Genomic DNA, 12,578 nt, shown 5'->3' with positions numbered 1-12,578 from the left:
TGCATGGACATTACTGCAAGGCTCCCATGATCTCTCCTCAGGACCAAAACCCTTCCAATCCACTAGATAGAACAATTTTTTCCTGGAGATTTTAGAATCTAAGATTCTACTGACCTCAAATTCCTCTTCTGACTCTATTCTGATTGGGGTGGGTTTATTTTTGTGTCGAACCTTAGGAGGATTTTTCTTTAGTAAAGATAGATGAAATGCTGGATGTATTTTTAGACTGCGGGGAAGCTGCAATTTAACTACCACTGGGTTTATCTTTTTCTGTATTTTAAAAGGGCCAATAAACCTAGGTTGAAACTTTCGGTTACCTTTCAATCTAAGATGTCTAGTAGATAACCAAACCCGATCGCCTACCTCAAAATTTTCTTCTGCCCTTCTCTTTTTATCTGCCTGCCGTTTATATGAAATCTTAGCTTTGGTGAGATTTAGCTGAGCCTGTTGATAAGATTTTTTCAAGTTAGCTATCCACTCAACCACAGTTGGATTATCCTCAATGATTTTCCCCACAGTTATCTTAGGGTGACGGCCATAATTTAAATAGAATGGGGTAAAACCAGTAGAGGCATGAACTGCGTTATTATAAGCGAACTCAGCCGACCAAAGCAGGTCTGACCAATTGCCTTCTTGCTCCATTAGATATAACCTCAGGTATTGCTCCAACTCTTGGTTAACTCGCTCAGTCTGTCCATCGGTCTCTGGATGGAAACTGGTTGAGTACCGAGTGTCAATGCCCAAACTGTGCATGTAATTCCTCCAGAATCGAGACACAAACTGAGCACCTCTGTCCGAGATTAGAATCTGAGGAATACCGTGAGCTCGCACCACATGTTGGTTAAATAATTTAACCAACAGTGGGGCAGATGGAACCTTTTCCAAAGGTACAAAATGACCCATTTTGGAAAAAGTGTCCACTAACACCAAAATGGCTGTGTACCCCTGACTAAGTGGTAAGTCTACAATTAGGTCTAATGATACTGTATGCCAAGGACCTGGAGCATTGGGGAGAGGTTGTAATAACCCCTGTGGACTCTGTCTAGAGGGCTTCCCTTTTATACACAGTTCACAGGTTGCAACATACTGTCCCACTTGAGCTGCCATACCTGGCCACCAAAAATACCTCTGTAACAACTGCAAGGTCTTCTTACTTCCCTTGTGACCGGCCAGCGGATCGTCATGACAACTAGCCATTGCCTTTTCCTGCAAATCCCTGGTGGGCAAATACAAAGCTTCTTCATAGTATGGTAACGAGTGCCTTATAGATTTTTTCTCATCGTCCGCTGCCCATTTTCCCGATTCCAACGGTGAACATTTTTCCAATATCTCCTTGGTAAAGTCTTCTAACTGAATAACTCCAACTATTCTTTCTTGTGAAATGATTGGTTCATCTCCAGGAATTCTTTTCTCTTCAAAGCAATTCATTCGTGATAAAGCATCAGCTTTACCGTTCTTCACTCCTGGTTTGAAAGTTATGACAAAATCAAACTCTGAAAAATATAACGACCATCTCAATTGACGAGGAGTCAAGGTCTTGGCAGATTTTAAAAATTGCAAATTTCGATGATCTGTGTACACCGTTATCTTGTGCTTGGCCACAAGCAGATAATGACGCCAATCCTGAAAAGCTTCCTTCACTGCTAATAACTCCTTATCAGAAATAGTGTAATTAAACTCTGTTTCAGACAATTTTCTCGATCAATAAGCCACTGGATGGAGTTGTCCAGTAAGCTTGTTTCTTTGTGACAAAATTCCCCCCCGTAGCAAAATCGGAAGCATCTGTTGCCACAAAAAATTCCTGCGTAGGGTCTGGATGCATCAAAATAGGTGCGGTGACAAATGACCTCTTAAGAAACTGAAAAGCCTCTTCAGCTTCAGGAGACTAAAAGAACTCCCTCCCTTTCTTGAGGAGTTGAGTAATGGGTTGAACCTTGGCCGAAAAATTTGGAATAAACCTTCTGTAGAAATTGGAGAAACCTAAGAAACTCTGTATTTCCTTGACGCTCTTTGGAGATGACCAATCCTGAATGGCTTGTACCTTGGAAGGGTCCATGGCCACCCCTTCAGCCGACAAAATGAATCCAAGGAATTCCACTTTCTCCACATGAAAAGAACACTTCTCCAGCTTAACATACAACTGGTTTTCTAACAATTTTTTTAAAATTGCTCGCACCTGGAGAACATGATCCTCAATGCTGTCCGAAAAAATTAGGATGTCATCAATGTAGACGACGGCTACTCGGTCCAAAAATTCCCTCAGAACGTCGTTCACGAAATGTTGGAATGCTGCCGGAGCATTGCTTAATCCAAAAGGCATTACTTGGTATTCGTACAGACCATACTTAGTGAGAAAGGCTGTCTTCCACTCCTCACCCTCAGCGACTCTAACAAGATGGTATGCCCCTCGGAGGTCCAATTTGGTATATATTTTCGCTCCCTTCACTTGGTCTAGTAGCTGCGAGATGAGTGGTAATGGATAACGATTTTTTACTGTCACTGAATTCAAAGCTCTGTAGTCTATGCATGTGCGCAATGTACCATCCTTCTTCGGCCGGAAGAACAGAGGCGAAGAAACGGGTGATTGGGAGGGTCTTATAAAACCAATTTTTAAATAGTCATCCAGATACTTTTTTAAGAACTTATTCTCTGCTTCGGTGAGGGCGTAGATTCGACTGCACGGCAATCTGGCTCCAGGTTCGAGTTCAATTTTGCAATCGTACTCGCGATGAGGTGGAAGTTTTTCGGCATTCCCTTTGTCGAACACACTAGCCAAATCCTGATACTCCGGAGGAATTTCCGTGGTTTCCAGCGCACATACCTGATGTGTGAGTTGAGCCAATTCCCAAGCTGGTGAACCCACAATTTCCTGATGAGAAGGGGCAAAGCAAAACCGACGACAATGTTCTGATGTCATTTCCACTGATCTCTGTTCCCAATTGATTTTGGGATTATGCTCGGTGAGCCAGGGCAATCCCAATATTAATTGAAATTGTGGAGCATCTATTAGATTGAAACGCAGATATACCCGATGACCCTGCAATCCCACCAACTCCAAAGTTTCCGTCTCCTTAGTGATAGGGCCCGAAGTGAGGTTGGTGCCATCCACTGCCTTAACCACCTCCGGTTGTCTCTTATTCACAGCTTGAATGCCCATTTCTTTGGCATAAGACAAGTCACAAAAGTTACCAGTTGCTCCGGAGTCTATCATGACTGATACCCCTACAATTTCCTTAGTGCCAAATCTTACAACGAAAGAAGCTGTCAAATGTGGAGCTGCCGACTGCAGAGTGTTTATAACCTGCTGCACCTCTGGAGTTGAATTCTGTTCTTTTCCCACCAGGACAACTCCTTCTACTGATGGGATTTGGCTTTTAAACTTACACCAACCTTGGGTTTTTTCAAACAATCTCTTACGAAATGACCCGACACTCCACAGTACAAGCATAAATTGTTGGCTCGCCTTTTTTCTTTTTCTTCTTTAGACAATGGTCCCCTGATGGAGCCAATCTGCATAGGTTCCTCTCCTGAACTGCTTTCAGATCGACTGGTTTCGCTCTTAACCCGGTCGAGACGTGGAAAATAGGTTCGAAAGTCTTTTTTCTTCTCTGACTTCCTTTCTGAAAGGCGGTGTTCCAGTTGTAAGACCAGGTCTATTAATTCAGATATCTCACGAGGTCTCTTGGGTATCTGCGCCAATGCATCTTTTAGCTCGTCCCTCAAGCCTCTGTAGAAAATGGCAGATCACTTACTTTCTGGCCACTCAGTTTCAACAATTAGTTTATTAAATTGAGCTATATAAGCAATTAGCTCCCGGTTCCCTTGCTTGAGGTCTAAGAGTTCATTGTCTGTGGCCTGCTCTGCAGTTCTGCGGTCAAAAATTCGCAAAAATTCTCTTTTAAAAACATCAAAGTTATACAGGGCTGGATCATCTCTTGAGATTAACGGCATTGACCATGCTGCTGCATCGCCACTCATGTAGGACAGCATGAACGCAACCTTCACTTTATCATCCTTGAACACTACTGGTCGACAAAGAAAATGCAGCGAACACTGCGTAAGGAATATCTGGCCCTTGTGTGGGTCCCCCCCAAATCTCTCTGGATTAGCCAATGGAACCACTGGCGCAATGGAATGAATTACCTGGGTAGCAGCTTCTGAAGCTGAATTTCTACTAGAACCCGAAGACCCACCGGCTTGAAGTTCCTCCATTTTTGACCTAATTACATGGTTCTCTTGTTGGGACCTTTTTATTTCTTCTCTTAAAGACCTATTATCTTCGACGGACTGAGTCAACTGATTTTGCAGTCCGTCCAAAATTCCTGCCAGAGTTTTCAAATCTAAACCCTCTGCCATCGTGGCTCAGATGGAAAGTTGGCACTTCAATCTGTCAGAAGGCTCACTCCAAGTCCATCGAAGCCGACGATGCTCCCAATGCCTCACCACCTCAGTGACGGCCAGAAAACACTAAGCCACCTCTGAAGTAGCAGGGAAAGGGGAAGTGGACAGAAAAAGAGAGACAGCCTGGTTGAAGAATATTCTTCTCTGGTCTTCGGCCAACGTAGTAGATAACACTGGCACCTGCAGTAAAACACGCACTTAATCTTCTCTGAAAAACTCTTAACAATTTTAAAGAACTACAATTCTACTATTACTATTTTTACCTGGAAGACCTGGCTATTTGCTTCTCTCTTATATGTTGAGTGGCTTACTGCTACTATTTGTTCTGACTGCACTGTGTCTGAAAAAACATATATGCACAGTGTGGCTCACTGGTTAGAGCAGGCAGACCCAGAAGCAGAGGTCAGACCCGGGACCAGGGTTCAATTCCCGACACGGCAGGGTCTTGAGCTCAAATGTCCATGGACTCGATAATTCTCGCTTTGGTGCCTGACCTAATCATGGGTTCACACTCTGCAACTCTGGGCATTAAGCTTGCTTAATCTCCACAACGGCCCCCTGCGGCGGGATGCCTGGCTTTCACCTTGGAGATGCCCTGTAGGGGCTATCTCACAGGGAAAAGCCAGGACAGGTTCCCAAGGCAAGCGCGGAGATACCCCTTCGGGGGTCGAATCTGGCGCTATATAAGAATATAATAATAATAATGTATTAGCTTTTGTTCACTATGGCATTTAATGTAGTCTCACTGCCACTAAAATGAGTGATGTACCTGAACCCTTACTCACCAATTCAATATGTAGCGGCCACTTAATAACCAGGAAGTTTTAGATAGTTCCTTGTTATACTTCAACTGAAAAATGAAAGTCCAGAGAATAAACTGATGCTCAGAAGAAATGATGAACTAGATACGCCACACCAAGTTCTGGCGTTATGTCAGTAAATTTGACTATGTCCAAAAACACCTTTAACTTTTGAATGTTCCTTCGGAAGAAATACCAATGCAAGTCTTTAACTAAACTGTCTTTCACTAAAGTACCTGAAGATGGCACTAACCTCCTGTGCCTCAAAACTGGTTTTGAAAACGTCTTACTTGACTCTGCACTGCTGCGGTTGGTGCTCCCTCGTAGCGCATGCGACTTGATTGAAGTTAATCCTGATGGCTGTAGAAAACTCCGTCAGCTGAAAGGACTTGACGAGAACAAATTCGAGAAAACGGCGGACTTCACAGGTAACGCACCCGTCGCGGTGCGAGTTCAGTTGAAGTGCGTCATTCCGAAGTTCCAATCAACCCCTCAGCTGAATCACCAGCGCGAGCTCTCAAACGCTAGACCGCTGGCGCTGGACAGCGATCACGGAGCTTCAGGCGGCCATGCTGATGTGGGTTGCATAATGCCTGTAAACATAGTTTCCACATCAGCTTAGACACCAGGAATCTTTTCTTTCCTCGTGGAACTGCTGGTACCTTCCTGTACCGAATTGGCTTGGCTACTGATTTTGACCCAGAGCCCTGAACAGTGCCCATAATCCTGACACTGGCCCGTTCTCCATCAGGGTCAGCCAGAAATTATGACTTTATTGTGGTCCGGCGCGACCAGATATCACCAGTTTGCGCTTTTTGATGCTATTTTCACTGAAGTCAATAAAACTGCGTATCACCTATTCCACTTATTGGATTTTTGTCATTTTGATCTTGATTTATTTTTTACAGTATACTCTAATTGTGTAAATTTGTGTAGGATTGTTCTTGTGTCATGTTCTCACTTTATTACTGTTTGAAGTGCTGCATAAATACTTTACATATTGCCTCTATGTTAAACCTCAGTGCTCTGTGCAAGCTACCAGAGGGTTGAGCACAGGTTCATTTGAGGTTTGATTGCGCCTCACCATGACAAGGATTGTGGGTGCTATATGAGTAGGGTTTCACCCCCTCAGCCAGTAACCCAATTTCTTACAGGAGAAATAAGTCTTAAATGTGCAAGTTGGGATCCCTTGCTGTATAAAAACTATCCTGACCTTAATGATGGAAACATGGCTGCATGAGGCCTCTTCACCTGATGTCATTGCTGCATTGTCAGAAGGGATCATAAGGGTAAGTCAGGAGATGGGATACCTATTGTCTTTAGACACAACCATCACTGTAAAATACAGGAGTTCTTCATCTTTTCATGTGAAGTTTTCTTTTTCTCTCTGTGCCTTACTCCTAACTTCACAGTATCCAGTGCTCTCATCTACTGGCCTCCTCGTTATGTGGGGAATTGGTGCTCGACAATCCCAGACTTGCTCTCTCCCTAAATACTTAAGAGTGCCAACTTTACTCTGCTTGGAGACCTTAATATTTATTAGGAAGACCCCACCTGCAAAACAGACCAGGCTATCATTGAGGATATGGGAGCTCTAAGCCCCAATCTAATTGACATTGTAGCCACACACAAGGGGGGGGGGGTCACCTCTTAGACTCCATTTTCAAACATTTAAGATCTTATTATGTACCCTCAGCTATCATTACTTTGGTCAGACCACTTTGCAGTGCCTTTCTCCATTCCAAATTACTCTTCACCTTCTGTGGTGGCGGCCAGGCCACAAATAATTTCCAAATTACTAAATTTGACATCACCTCTTTGAATACTCGATTATTGAACACACTATCGAACCTGGTGCAGAAGATTGACTTAGACCGAACCAAGAATGATGACTGGATTCAAGACTCTCAATGCAATTCTGTCAGCCAAACTCAATTCCTCGTCCACGCTTCACCCCTCTCCCCCATAGTTCAATGAGGCCTTATGTGAAGAGAATAAACTATGTAAGGGACTGGAAAGATCCGGGAGGAAGTCATATGACGAAAATCAAAAAACTCAAATATAAAATAGCTCTCAAACTATAATATGCACTGGAGAAATACCCCAGCCATATTTTATTCTGATATAATTTTTATGGCTCAAAACTGTCCAAAACACTTTTTAAAGTGGTCGGAGAACTCTCCGACCGCGGTAACCTAGTTTCACCCCTTTTGTCGTCACAATATGAGGAACTTTTAATTCATCAGTAAGGTGATGAACATTCAACACTCCCTAACATCAGCACGGATAGACAAATCCCAGCTGTAGGACAACATCTTGACTACCAGCTTAAGGACACAACCCCCAATCAGTGAAGCTAACCCTTCTGCTTCAGGCTCAACCACTCAAATGATAAAGTCATTGTTCCTCTTTGGATACCCCTCTCCTTTTGAGCCTACTGCCGTCAAATAAGTCTGGCTCGCCATGTGAACCAATCCCTCCGAATAAGCTGAGTACCTCGAGTCCACACCTTTTACAACTTTTGGTTGAACTTTTGAATTCTTCTTTACACATGGTACTCATTCCCCAAGCCTAAAAGCATGCCATGAGACTGGTGTTACTTAAGAAACCTGACCAGGATCCCTCCAATAATTCTAACTTAAGATCAATCTTGATGCTGCCTATTCTCTTCAAGGTCTTAGAGAAACATGTTAACAAGCAGCTGACCACATTTATAAAGTCCAAAGGTGTCCTACATCCCTCACAGTCAGGCTTTAGAGCAGGACACAGTACTGAATCTGCCCTTCTGTAAGTCATGGAACATCTGAGATGGGTCCTTGATAAATGCAGTGCCCCTGCCCTGATTTGACTTGATCTCAGCGCAGCATTCAATACTGTGTCACATTCCATTTTTTTTTGTATAGACTCTCTCATCTGGGTCTCCAGGTCAGCCAAGTACCATGCAACAGGTGTTAGAGTAACCTGTTTCAGAGTGGTGGCATGCATCACCGCACTCATATGCATTGTCATGCATTCATAGCACCTCCTCTGCAAGCGCCGGAGCGCTGCTAATTAACACCACATTATAAGCACAGCTCTTATATGAGAATGCGCATCCGTGCTGTTTTCAGCCAGCAAGCAAGGTTTGGGGGCTTGCTCCGCTCGCTCTGGGCTCAGCTGACTGCAGTGTTTCACCCAATACCTGTCATGAGAGTCAGTAAATGTGAACAGTTCCCCAATAATGATGCGTGGCACTTGGCAGGCCTGTCAATCGCAACAGCAGACAGTGTGACACAAACCGGCGGGTGTGATACATTTAAGGGAGGAGTGAGCCAGCTTGAGGTAGCTCAGGCGGGAGCCTGCCTATGCAGTTTTCACTGCGTTGTGCCAGGTGACTAGGACTGGGACCAGCAGATGGTCTGGACAGTTGTCCACCTGCCACTGACCCTACAAAGTAACTGTTGATACTACTCCTCGATGGCCTTCGTGTGCAAGGTCGATGATGCCTTGCCGTAGTTGATTGGGAACCAAGATTCGTTGACCTCGTAGTATTATTCCATCTGTGGTAGCAGACAGTTCGTCACAGACGTGTCGGAATGCTTGCATCTCCTGCTTGACAGCCGGGTCATTGTCTTCTTCTTGAGGATCATGTCTCCACCGGTTGGTTTGAATCCTTCAGAGTACTTTCTTCAGGATAACATCTTGCGCCGTGACTTCTCGGATGACTTCCATGGGAATGGCAGGTGGCAATGCTTGGTCGGCCACGAAGTGGATGTACTCCTCGGCAATGGAAGGGTTGGAGTCCGATGACGCATGAGGATGACGGGACATATAGTCAGCCGGGTTTTCTGCCTTCCCGGGTTTGTGGACAATGGTAAAAGTATATTCCTGAAGTCTCAGGCCCCACCTCTCAATCCTCTGAGGCATTTTGGATCTGGGGTTGCCGTAGATGGTGACTAGCGCCTGATGATCGGTGATCAAAGTAAAGTGCTTGCCGTAGATAAAAACATGAAAATGTTCACATGCCCAGACCACCGCAAGACTCTCTTTCTCGGGTTGCGAGTATGCCCTTTCGGGATCGGACAAACTGCGACTGGCGTAGGGAGCAATGCGCCTCCGGTCAGAGTCGTTGTCATACTGTGCTAAGATAGCCCCCAGCCCTACAGGGCTGGCATCCACAGTGATTTCAGTCTTCCGCCTAGGATTGAAGTACGAGAGGTTGTCAGCAGATTCCACTGCACGCTTGATCTCTCTGAACGCCTGTTCACACTGGGGCGTCCAGTCGAATGGTTGGCCTTGTTTGGTGAGGATGCGAAGAGGATGGCTGATGGTCGCATAGTCTCTGATGTAACGGGCACAGTAGCTGGCCATCCCCAGGAAAGATCTTAGTTCACTGACATCCTGAGGACTCTTGGTGTTGTTCAGAGTCACTATCTTGTCCGGGTCAGGTTTCATCCCTGCACCCGAGAAAATGTGACCAAAGAATTTTAAAATGGACTGGTGGAATTCGCACTTGTCTTTGTTGAATGTCAGGTTCGCATCTAACAAACGCGATCAAGTGCTATGTCGTGTTCACGGACATCACAGCTATACACAAGGATGTTGTCGCTGTAATTTAGAGTGTTAGGGATGTGTTGAATGATTTGCCGGATCGCCTCCTGAAAAATTTCCGCGCCTGATGAGACACCAAAACTCAGTCTCTTGTATCTGAAGAGTCCTAAGTGGGTTGCAAATGTTGTAATGTAACGGGACTTGACATCCAACTCCAGCTGGTGATAGCCTTTGTTTAAATCCAGCTTCGAGAACACCCTCGCCCCGTTCAAAGCAGAGATCATGTCGCTCAGATGCGGCCCAGGATGGCGTTCCCTTTCAATCGCAGTGTTGGGCAAACGCATGTCGACACACAGTCTCACCTTGCTAGTGGTGCCTTTCTTGGGTACGATGACCACTGGCGATGCCCATGTGGTCGGACCATCCGTCCGTTCAATGATGTCTGCTGACAGGAGGTCATGAAGTTCCTCCTCGACGGCTTTCTGGAGATGGAATGGCACACGTCGAGGGTGCTGTGCCACAGGCCTGATCTGTTCATTGATGTGTAGATGTATTTGACAACCCTTCATTTTCCCTAGTCCTTGAAACAGCCTGGGAAACTTGCTGACAATGTCTTGGTCATCGTTGACCTTAAAGAGGATCTCAACAAGGCGGAGACGCTCTGCAGTTGGTAGGCTGAGTAGACAGTCAGCCTCTGGGCCCTTGATGACGTGTATGACCGCCAGTATGGTGATGGTGTCGTGTTTGAGTGTTGTTGGGAATTTTCCCAGGCATTGAAGTGGTCTCTTGGACATCCAAGTGAAAACTCGGACTGGTGCATACGTTAATGGAGGCTTAGGGCTCATCCTCTCATATTCTGTGACTGGGATATAGTTCAGCGAAGCCCCGCTATCCAGCACAAATTTAGTATCATGGTTCCCTACTTTTACGTCCAAACATGGATATTTTTTGAGTTGGTCGGGGTCTGCAATCATGTTCACATATTCAACTGTGTATTCAGAATCTCTAGATGATCTGGAGTCCCGGGACGGTGCCCTACGCTCCCATCGAGATCTGCGCGACTCTCGACTGGAGTGTGACGAGCCTGAGGATATTGTAGTCTTTCCTTGAACAGCTCTTATGTGATGCTTTCTGGTGTCGGAACGAGACGATCACTTCGCCTCTCTTTGTGATAATCCCCACAGATCGCTTCGAAGTGGTTCGTCCGCCCACATTTCCTACACCTCTGACCCATGGCAGGGCAAGCATCCGCATGAGGGTAGTCATATCCACACCTGTAGCATTTCTTTGTCCTCTCTGGTCTCTTTTCCCTCCGCCCAGGTTCTCGCCTCCTGTGCTCTGAATATCTTTGATGAGACAACGGTTGTGATCTCCACTGCTTGTCTTTCGAGCTTCTTCGACTGCTGCCTTTGGCTTGGACGCGGCGCACTTGTTTGTGACTCACGTTGCGCCCTGTTTCAATGTTAGTGGCATGTTCCTCGGCCTGATCATAGACACGAGTCATTTCTTCAATGTTGTCTAATCCATGAGGCTTTCTTAACAGCCGCCTCCTTAGAGTTTCTGAGTGACATCCATCTATGATTTGCAATTTTATGGCGGCATCTGTTGAAAAGGTGTCAAATTCAGTGTCTTGATAGCCTTCTCAGTTGGGTGATGAATGCGCTCATCCCCTCGTCCTTTCCTTGACGCGCTTCATGAAACGCATGACGCTCATAGTCCACATTTCTTTTATGGGGGAATTTTTTGTTCAGCGCTTCACGTACTTTGTCATAGGTTCCAGCATCGGCAAGGGGAAGATCTTTGATTATTTTGCTTATCTCTCGACCTGCCAGGTTGCGGAGAGCGATCAATTTCTCTTTATCAACAGTCACTTTGGATCCCTCAATGTAGTCTTCGAAATCTTCAAGCCACTCTTGCCACTTGGGACCCATGCTCCCTCCTGTGGTCAGTGTTAAAGGTTCCGGGGCCCGCAGGTGCGATCCTCCTGCAATGATGGGCTTGACTTCGTTTCGCTGTGGGGATGTCTCGGGGGTCACCATCTTAGTGACGTGTGCTTCCCGCCTTTTCTGCCTCTGATTGACCTGTTCGCAGGTGCCTGGATAGGTTAATTATGGTCGTTTCTCTTTCAATGTTTATTTAACTTTGCTCGTGCTTGTTTATTCTTGGTTGCTTGTGTTATCTCACACTTGTTATGTTTCTTTTTTGCAGCTCGTGCGTGTCGTTTTCACTGGCCAACACTATGCCTGACCTTAAGATGGCTGCCCCACAATGGCCAATGGGTCTGTCCTTAAAGCTGCCTGACTTCAAGATGGCCGCCGTTGCTATCTGCACACAAGGCTATCTTCCTGCTCATTCAGCCCACATTTGCTTCAATCGGGACTCACCGGCAGTCGAGTTCAGGAGGCAGCACACTTCAGGTTTCAGATCTTCTCAGCAGCTGCCACAGTCAGGTGAGGTTGGGGTGGGCTTCCACCTTGCTTCGCCAGGTCCCGCGCTCACTCAGCGACAACGTACCGAAACTCACGCATCGGGAGTGAGGTTCCGATGCCGGGGGCCGCTCAGGCTCCGTTTTCAACGCGCTCGATGGCGCTTACCAGTAGACCTTCTGGAGGGTAGCGTCCTCCGCCAGGGGCACTTTTCACCACTTTGGAGTGCTAGGCAGAGTCGGAGTGGGCTCCCGACTTCTGCTCTTTCTGCGCACGCCAACTTGCACGCATCCGGCGTGAGTCGCGTTTTGGCGCGAACGGTTTCCTTTTCTCGAGCGTTTCAGCGCTCGTTGCTTCGGCCCCTCTTGGCTCCCTCGCAGTCACTGGAAGGACAGGGTCACCTGCTGCTGGCCTCTCTCTG

The 12,578-nt window shown here is 46.2% G+C and overlaps 1 pseudogene; it reads right to left on the bottom strand.

Annotated features, from left to right (window-relative positions):
* Nucleotides 1–9,721: 9,721 nt before the first annotated feature.
* LOC147706606 (uncharacterized) lies at nucleotides 9,722–11,770 on the bottom strand (annotated as a pseudogene).
* Nucleotides 11,771–12,578: the final 808 nt, after the last annotated feature.

The sequence above is a fragment of the Lissotriton vulgaris genome, chromosome 7 (assembly GCF_964263255.1).
Source record: "Lissotriton vulgaris chromosome 7, aLisVul1.2, whole genome shotgun sequence".
In the NCBI taxonomy this organism is placed as follows: Eukaryota; Metazoa; Chordata; class Amphibia; order Caudata; family Salamandridae; genus Lissotriton; species Lissotriton vulgaris.
Note: the sequence above shows the minus strand (reverse complement) of the source record. Positions and strands in the feature narration are given on the sequence as shown.